Raw genomic sequence first — 9,639 nt, 5'->3', positions numbered from 1 at the left:
ATTTTTGATGTCAAGAAATAGACCCATATCATTAGTTTAAACAGCTATTGTTTGTATATATAATTTAACCAGCTCCTAGTGATGGACACTTAACGTTTACCCCACTATAATCAACAACCTGCGATAACAACCTTGTCCATTCATCTTTTCCAAACTGATTATCTTTCTAAGGTAAATTCTTAAAAGTAACGGAGCTGGGTCAAGAAGTACCCTCTTTTTATATTTGGGCTCAAGCTGCCAAGTCGTCTAGTTTTGCAGGGAGACCAGAAGAAAGCTGCTGCATTAGTTCTGGTGCGAGACAGTGGTAAACGGTTATTTCGAAGAGTACAGACTCGCATGCAGGTGATCTTGCCCATCTAGGCCTGTACTCGGCTGGGTGGCATATTTCCTTCCCTCTCCCCTCTCTTTCACTTCTTTTTTTTAACATGGAGGAAGAACTGAGAACTGCATCTCCCAGCATTTCGCGGGGACCACACTCCCTGGGAACTGTAGTACCAGGTCTGAGAAGGGTCCGGAAAGAGGGCGAGAGGCTGTGAGACATGCTGGGAAGTGTAGTCCAGCGGGAGGAGGTCTTAGGGCTGTGTGGAGGTGTGTGCGCGCGCGTAGAGGTTGGAGACGCCGCAAACATCGTCCCTTGAAGATGGGGCTGCTGGGTGACCTAACTTCCTTCCTGTGTGGTCTCTGAGTCTACAAAAGCTGCCCGCGGATGGTTGGCTTTACTCCATTGTCTGTGACCGAGTGGGGAGCGGTCCCTCCGCTTCGGGCGCGCGGTCGGAGGCGCAGGCGACGCGCCGGGCGGAGCGGGGCGTGCCGGGAGTTGTGGTCCCGGCGAGCTGAGGCTGTGGGACGTGTCGCGGCGCTGCGCCGGCTCCTCCTTCCCCTCCCTTCTCAGCGGTCCCCCGCCCCTTCCCTCAGCCTCCTCCTCCCTCGCCCGCAGCCCAGCGTCCCCTGCCCCCACCCGTCGGGCTCCTCGGCGGCTACTGCAGAGGATTCAGAGCCGAGTCGCTGAGGAGGAGGCGGCTCCTGGTCCCTGCGCGCCATCCGCCACCTTACTGGACACGGGCGACGGAGCGAGAGCGTCGCCTCTGTAGCCTTCAGAGAAGACAAGGGCATCGCCGCCTCAGCTGCCGCCGCCGCCGTTTTCGCCTGCAGCCGCTCGCCGGTGAGGAGATACACCCCCACCCTTCCCCGCTCTGCTCTCGCTGAGCCTGGGCCGGTGGTACTGGGGAGAATGGGAATGGGGGCTGCCGACCCCCTCGCGGGTTGGGGGAAGGGGGTTAAGGTCGCGATGGAACGGCGGGCTGGCAAGGGAGACTTGTCCAGGCGCGGGCTGGGGGTGGGGTGAGGGTGGGACGCGAGCAGGTTGCGGGGGGAGCGACGAAGCGAGGGGACTTTTAATGGAGACGACCTGGGACAGGAGCATGGGATTGTAGGGTTGGGATGGAATTTGGATGGTTTTGGGCGAAATGGATGGTGAAACTGGAGTGGGATGGCTTTTAATGGGGGAGGGGACTGAATGAGGGTGGTGGATTTGGGGTTGGCCTGGAGCAATTGACAGCTTGGGATCTGGGCCGGGTTGCGGGCTAAGGGGTTGATTTCAATAGAAAGTGCGACTGCAGAGTTGGATAGGACCCTGGGGGGTGGTTAATTCTGGAGTGTGGCGTGGACCTTCGTCAGGCTGACAGAGGAGGTAGGAGCTGGGGGTGAGGGGCTTGGCATGGGTTGAGACCTGAGCTTGAAGTGGGCGCTTGCCATCTGGGGTGGTGGAATTTGTTGAGACTTACGGAATAGCGTGGGTTAGGCGAGCAGAGGAGGTAGAATTTGGGGTTTTCCTGGGGAGTGCTTATGGAAGTTGTAATAGGAGCTGGTGGGGGTGGGACTTTCAATGAGGGGAGTGTGAGGGTGAGCTGGCAGGACGGGGTAAATTAGTAGAAGTTAGGCCCAAAATGGGCAAACAGGGATCGAAATTGGGGGTGGGGTGGGGTGGGAACACAGCGGGATGGCATTTAGAGTGATGTTAAAACTGCTGGTGGCTCCCTATGTACAGGATGGAGGCGGAGGGCAGAGAAGATGCTTCCAGGCTGGACTCACCAAAAGAATAGTGGCAGGTGGTGGGCAAGGTTGGGGAAGGTATCTTGAAGAAGATGTCCCTTGGCCAAGGTGGCCGAGGCGGTTTGGGAGAAAGAATGTCTGAGATGAGCTAGGAGGACTGGAGAGGTGGTTGATGATAGTGAGGTGTCAGGTGGGGCTAATTGAGGAGTGGGAAACCTGGGGCTATTGGTATGGAGTGGGCAGGGAGGATGGAGAGGGGCGGTAAGCTATATTGGGAGGAGGTTGATTGGATGATTTTGGAGAGGAAGGATTGGGATGGCCTCCAAGAGACAGGAGAGGGTTGGGAGTGGACTTAAATGGACAGCTTTGGTTGGGGGACTTTGCAGGGGACAGAGAAGGTACATTGAAGACTGGTTTCTAGAGGACTTCTTAAGCTGTTAGTTTTTGTTTCATTTGTATTAGTATGTGGAAGTAAACCATCACAAAGGGTAAAGTTGAGTGGGGCTTCAGTTAAGGTAGAATTGAGGAGGGAAGGCATCTTCTATTATTCATGTATTTTAAAAAGAAAGTTGAGGGAAAAACCCACTGTCATAACTAAAGGTGAAGAAGATGAAACCGGAATGTGATAGATACCTTTCTGTTTGATGTCTCTGCTTTCTTTCTGCCCAAGGTGTGTTTTAAAAATTAGTCCTGAAATTTGGTATTAAATAGATTTGATGAGCTTAAGTAGTTAAGGGAACATTCCTTGCTTGAGAACTGATGAATGAGACTGAAAAATATGAGGCTGAATTTATTTCCTAGTCAGGCAACGTGCATGTATTCAGAAAGAGCTTAGGCCTTTTTTTTCCCCCCTCTTAAAATTGATTGCTTGAAGACTCCATTTATTGGTGTCCTTGTTTGCAAGGCAATTAGGCCCATCATTGTATTGCAGGCTAATAATCCTGCACTACTGCTTGGCACTACCGCTTTATGTAAACATAAGACAGGAAATATGGAAATGTCATAAATATTCATTGGTGAGATGGTTTGCTATTGATGGAGTTTTTCATTTGGTTCTCTTTTGACATTACTTGATAAGATTTAAAATAATTGGATTGTATTTCTATAGATTGAATTTTCTTCCAAAGGAATTCAGGTGGTTAGAATTCTGTCAGATATAGATAAAAACATAAAATCATTTTTATTTTATTTATTAGGAGATATAAGCATATTGCATTAACTACAAAAATAATACATCCTTTTATTCATCAGAAATTTTATTTAAAGCTTAATGATATGCTCATTCTTATGGCAGAATAGTGATGCTGGAAGGTAGAGAAGGATGTTAATGGAGGAAACATCTTTAGGGAAATAGTTTTCTGGACTTAATTGCAGTAACTATGATATGTTAAACATGAAGTAGCTGTTGATTAGTGCTCAGACTGGGGAAAAAATGAGGAGAGATGTAAAGATAAAATTGGCACCAATGGGATCAAAATAAATCTAGTTTTTGGTTCCAGCTTCAGAGTTTAGCTCGTAAATAAACCATTTTCCTTGGCTTTCACAATTGAGCACAATTTATACCCAATATAAAGAATCTTTTTTTGTCGTTCTGAAATGGGCAGAATGATTGAAGGTTGGACTTAATCATTGGAATTGAAAATGTTTTGTTATGAGGAAGCTTTCTATGTTACAATGAAAATCAGGTTTGAGCAGTTACTGGTAATTTGATGAGAGTGTAATCTAACTAATGCAAGCGTTTCTCCTCGTAACTTTACTCTGGGGTCCAGCCATTGCTTTTGTGCATCTGCAAGGTTGATATAGAGGTGGGACAGTTATATTAAAGCTATAGCTTTTGAGAACTCAAAATGGAAAATAATCACTTGGGAGAAATGTTTTGGTGGATTTTTTTTTTATCATAACTATGTTCATTCGTTCAGTAGAAATGTGTATAAAGTGTTTTAGTATCTTTACCTCATTTGATTCTCCCAATATTCTGGTAGCAAGAGGAGCAGTGGAGGTATTGGTATACAGGTACATTGGGAGAATGAATAGCTTGTGAATTAAGAGGTTGAGAGTCTTGGTTTCAAATTCCCTTTCTACCACTTGATAGCTGAATAATTTTAGTAAAGTCATTAAAAACTTTTCGTACTTAGTGGTAATGTTTAAACAACATTGTGAATGTACTTACTGCCACTAAATTTTACGATTAAATATTACGATTAAATACAATTAAAAATGGTAAAAATTAAAAAAACTAACACTTCAGAAGGCTGTCTAGGGGAACAAATCAGATCATGTCCTGAAATAACTTTATGTCCTAAAAACATTGCACATATGTGAAATATTTGTTCACTGTTTATTTACTTATTGCCTGCTAAGTGCCAGAGGAAAATGAAAATGAACAAAAAAATAGTTGTCAAGGAGCTTTCAGTGTCATAGGAGAGAGAGATGATTTAAATGTAGTGAGAAGGGACTTCCCTAGTGGTCCAGTGGTTAAGACTCCACACTTGCAATGCAGGGGACATGGGTTTGATCCCTGGTCAGGGAACTAAGATCCTGAATGCTGCAAGGTGCAGTCAAAAAAAAAAAAAAAAAAAGTGGTGAGAAAAGTGAGGCAAAACTAATATGGTGGTCAAGACTGTGGGTTCTGAAGTCTGTCCACCATTTACTACTAGCAGTGTGACCTTGGGCACAATGGTCTCATCTGTAAAATGGACATAAGAGGACTAATCTCACAGGTTGTCTTGAGAATTAAACAAACTAATCCATGGAAAGCATTTAATACAGTGTGTTATATAGTACATTAAATAGTATTAGTTGTTGCTAATATTATTAGACAGGAAAAGACTAGAATGTGAATAGCCTCTTGTGTCCTACCATTGAGTTCTTAGTTATTTATGTTATTTATGTTCTGTAATTTATTAAGGAGGTACTACTTTGTATTATTATCTCAGTTTGTCTGCATATACATGTTTGCATGTTGGTACTATAGTCTAGGAACTTTAAACAGTAAAGTACTAAACATATGTAAAGTGTTAGCTTTCTCATATAAAACAAGAAGAAAAACTACTCTGAGAAGAGTAAAAACTTGTCTTAATACTTAAGATTATACTGTAAGTGGAAGAGTTTGGGTTTTAGACCTGAAGTTCTAATTCTTCAATCCTATTTATATCTTCTTTTCAAATTGTGAAATCATATGTATAAAAGTTTGTGTAATATAAATCTTCAATTTAAAGACTGATAGCAAATTGAAGGCCTCAGTCTTAGCTACTCAGCTTAAAAGGAGATTTTTAGTATCTTTAAAGCTTCTTATGATTGATTCCTTTCCTTCCTTCTCCCTCAGAAGTAATCACCACTTTCCTGAATTTTGTGTGAATCATTCCCTTTTAAAAATAATTTTAGGAAACAAATATGTATACAGTATGTTTTATACCTTTACAACTTTATATAATAGAAAAATATATAAGTATTTTTCTGTAGCTTGCTTTATTATTTATTATCCTTATTTTTTAATTTTAAAAGAGCTTTATTTCTTCCACCATTAATTAAAATAATATGCTCATGATAGAAATTGCAAGTTATAAAAAAGTAAAAGGAAGCAAAGTTATTGTCTGTAGTCCCTTTACTCAGCAACATTTCTTATTTGTATGTATATTATATGTGCTTAGTAGCTCAGTTGTGTCCAACTCTTTGTGACCCCATGGACTGTAGCCCGCCAGGTTTCTCTGCCTGTGGGATTCTTGTAGGAATTCTGGAGTGGGTCATCATGTCCTCCTCCAGGGGATCTTCCCAACCCAGGAATAGAACCCGGGTCTCTCGCATTGCAGGTGGAGTCTTTACCATCTGAGCCACCAGGGACCCATGCGTATTATATATACATATTCAAAAATATATATTCTTCAGTAACTTTCTGTAAGTATGCACACACATACCTATATGGGTAGTCTAGGTGGCAAGAGGAAGCCAGTTTGCATTTATGGATGACCAGATTATCCAGATATGGGTCAGTCAGTGGGTAGTAGCAACCTTTGTGAGCTGTGAAAGAACAGCATCTTAGATTTACTACATAGTAATTCATTGTAATACTGACTTAGAACTTCATGTCATGTTTTGGCAAGTCACTTTACTCTGATCAGAATTTTTGTGCATGTTTTTGCAAAAAGGCAACCTGGTACATTGGTCCTCACCTGACTGTACAGGAAGGTCTGTCATCTGATGTACAGAGCATACTATGAATAGGAAATCCTTATACATATCAGAAGCTTAGCAACCTAAGCAGCCTAAATACCAAGAATTTTTTTGTCTAAGAGATGTGAAATCCAAATTTATTAGTAATCAGTTGGAGCTTCAGTTTACTCACCTGTAAAATGGGGCTCAAATGAGATAATAAATGTGAAAATACTCTTTAAACTGTGAAGGATAATATAAATGTTTATTTTTTTTCCTCTCTGGTTTACAAAACTGAAATCAGGCACCCACACAGAGGTGAAAAGCTTGTCAAATTTGGTTTATTGCCTTTCTGAAGGGTTCTTCTCCTAGTGGAGGAGGAGTACATGAAGCGCAGTTCACAGTTTCTCCCTTAAAACTTGAAGATTGTTAGATACAGTGGGACAGAGAGGCTGTTAGAGAACTTTCTCCTAGTGAGTTTATGGGACCTGGTTCAACGTTAACTGCTGGCTTGCTCAAAATGGAACAATTGAGACTTTTTGAAATGGAGAATGTGGTGTGCAATGTTTGTTTTCCACTATCCTGACAAATACAGTCTTTTCCCCCTTAGTTTTCTACTTGTAACTTATTACAGAGATAGTGTACAGTGAGATGGATCATTTGTGTATATGTAAAAGATAATATTCAGTTGTTGGGTTGTTGTTTAATGGATTATATGAGATAAGAGGTGCTTCCTTGGTGGCTCAGATGGTAAAGAATCTGCCTGCAATGTGTAATAGTACAGCTTTCCAGCATGTAAAGTGAAAGTTGCTCAGTTGTGTTTGACTCTTGTGCGACTCCATGGATCTTGGCTCACTGGACTTTTTCAAGATTCTTTCTTTGGGTAGTCTTTCCCATTCTATTGGCTTTAACTGCTATCATATGCTGATGACTGTCAAATTTTCTGTCTCCAGCTCAAACATCTTTCCTGATCTCTAGACTATCTCTAGCAAGTATATCTCACTTGCTATTGACAACCTACATACATCCATTTTGATGATCTTTAAATTCAGTAGGTCCAAAACAGAACTCATTTTCCCCATCTACTTCTTCTGATTTCTCCCTTTTTATTTCCCCTAAAAGTTAAAATCATCCCTTTCTGTAGTTTTGTCTTAACTTAAAGGCACTGCTGTCCATCCAGCCATTCAAGATAATGAATCTGTGCTATTAGTGTTTTCTTATCCCTTATCCTGTAGCCCCAAATAAATCCTCCTAAATATTCCTGAAATTCATCTTGCCTTTACTACTATTATCACCTTAGTTCAGCTCTTAATCTTGCCTGTACAAGGACAGTAGCCTCCTAACTTGTTTTTGTATCATCCATGTGCAATGGTAAACCTGTCTTCCTCTCAGCAGCAGAATGTCCACATCACTCCCTTGCTTCAGTCCCTTCATTGGCTCTAAAGTCTTAAGCTCCTTAGCATGACATATTACGTCTTCTGTTATGACCTGTCCCGATGTACTTCTTCTGCCTAATCTTCCGTCATTGGTAACACTGAGCAGTATGTAGTTTATACAGATGTTTTACAGTTTAACACCTTTGCTCATGCTGTTTCTCCTTTTATTCATCCCTCTGGGTTCTTTCAGCATCCTTAAAGTTTGTCATAAGTTCATAAGGAGCACCCAGTGTGGCCTCTGTTATAGTACTTGGGCTGTTTTGGGAAAATTGACTGTTTCTGTCTGCCCCTTCACTTAACTGTAAGTTTCTTGGGAGCAGGGACTGTGTTCTAGTCATCTTTATAGTCCTTGCTCCTGGAGGGTGCCTTGTAAGTAGTGAATGATTAATTTTTGAACTGAACATAGAAGAGATGACAAACCAATAGTATGATATTCTACTGAGGAGTAAGATGATAGGTATTTTTCCAGATGTAGATTTTTATTTATTTACAGTGTAATTTAGAATTTAATTGGATTGATAAAGGCTTTGGTAATAATGATATATAACACAAGTTTCAAAAGTGGAAGACAGCAAGATGTGGTTAGCAAACGCTTCTGTAAAATATTTTAGGCTTTGTGGGCCACATGCAGTCTCTATTATTTTTTTCTTCTTCTCTTTCCCCTCCACGTCTCCCTTCTTCCCTCCTCCTATGTTTCATTCTTAGTTAATAGGCTGTACATAAGCAGGCCGTGGGTGTGCCATAGCTTGACAATCCCTGGTATGTTATCAGAAATCAGACTTAAAAGTTGTAAAATTTTTATTTTTTTGGCCCTACCACATGGCATGCAAGATCTTAGTTCCCTGACCAGGGTTAGAACCTGTGCCTCCTGCAGTGGAAGTACAGAGTTTTAGCCACTGGACTGCCAGGGAAGTCCTTTAAAGTTGTATAATATTGCAGAGCTTAGAGACTAAGGCGAGCTCAGTTTTCATGTTTTGTTTATTATAAAATTTAGTTCCTTTAGGCAATTACGCCTTTTAGTATGAAAAATAATTGTACAGTCTTTTTTGTCAAGGTATTGTTTATCTAAAAGTTTGACATTTTGTTAAATGGGTCATCAATTTCTGTATAAAGATGCTTTGAAAACACCTTGGTTTGTAAAATTCCAGTACAACTCCCCCACCTTTCTCAGTTTATGCAGATGTCTGGGTTCTTTCAGAATATGCCTGTTTTTATGATGATATAGATTGTGTTGTTTCTTAGATGCAGGCATTTTGAAGGAACCCTAGGCTGATCTATTTTTCACAGAAGGTTCAATCCCTGGCTGACTAGAAATTATAATCTTGATTTGGCTTCTGATCATGTCCTTCAAGCTTGATAGTTTCTGCTGATACTCCTTTTCTTGTCTCTGTGTTGTAACTTTTTATACATATCCTAGTTTTCTTTTTTTTTTTTAAGGTATTGTGTTTTTGTTTCTGTTTTTTGGCTGTGCCATGTGGCTTGTTGGATTTCAGTTCTGCCACCAGAGATTGAACCTGATCCTTGGCTGTGAAAGCCTGGAATCCTAACCACTAGGTCACCAGGGAACTCTCTGTCTTAGTTTTCTAATGTGTTGTCTCTCTCTCTTATTTTGAATTGATAGCAAAAATCCCTATCTGTATGTGTGTGTATATATACGTATATATATGTATTTGCATTACTTATTTTTCTGCAAATATAATTATACTGTTTTATTTGATCTGCAGTGCACAGGTTAGTCATGTAGCATTATTTTCATTTTAAGGACTAAGAAGTCAAGACTCAAGGGGGTTATTTATCTTTGGCCATAGGAATAGTAGGAGATGAGTATGAAAAGATGAAAAGGGCTTAATATTTGAATATCTGTGGTAGGGAGTATGCTGGGTGCTTACTCTCTCTGAGTATATAATTTAATCCTCATACTTACCCATTTTAGGGTATTGTGCCCATTTTATAGAAGAGGAAGCTGAAGAAACTGAGACCCGCAGGGACTAAGTAGCTTGCA

General features: G+C 41.1%; 1 protein-coding gene across 4 annotated transcripts in view; it reads left to right on the top strand.

The window, feature by feature from the left end:
• The first annotated feature begins 999 nt into the window (after nucleotides 1-999).
• FAM168A (family with sequence similarity 168 member A) overlaps nucleotides 1,000-9,639 on the top strand; it is a 202,426-nt gene continuing 193,786 nt past the window's right edge. For all 4 annotated transcript variants that reach the window (XR_008200654.1, XM_052652764.1, XM_052652761.1 and 1 more), the window contains exon 1: nucleotides 1,000-1,162. The gene's annotated coding sequence lies outside the window, so the exon portion shown is untranslated. The remainder of the gene's footprint in view (nucleotides 1,163-9,639) is intronic.

This window comes from Budorcas taxicolor, chromosome 15, assembly GCF_023091745.1.
Source record: "Budorcas taxicolor isolate Tak-1 chromosome 15, Takin1.1, whole genome shotgun sequence".
Lineage (NCBI taxonomy): Eukaryota > Metazoa > Chordata > Mammalia > Artiodactyla > Bovidae > Budorcas > Budorcas taxicolor.
This window is presented reverse-complemented; position numbering and strand designations above follow the sequence as displayed.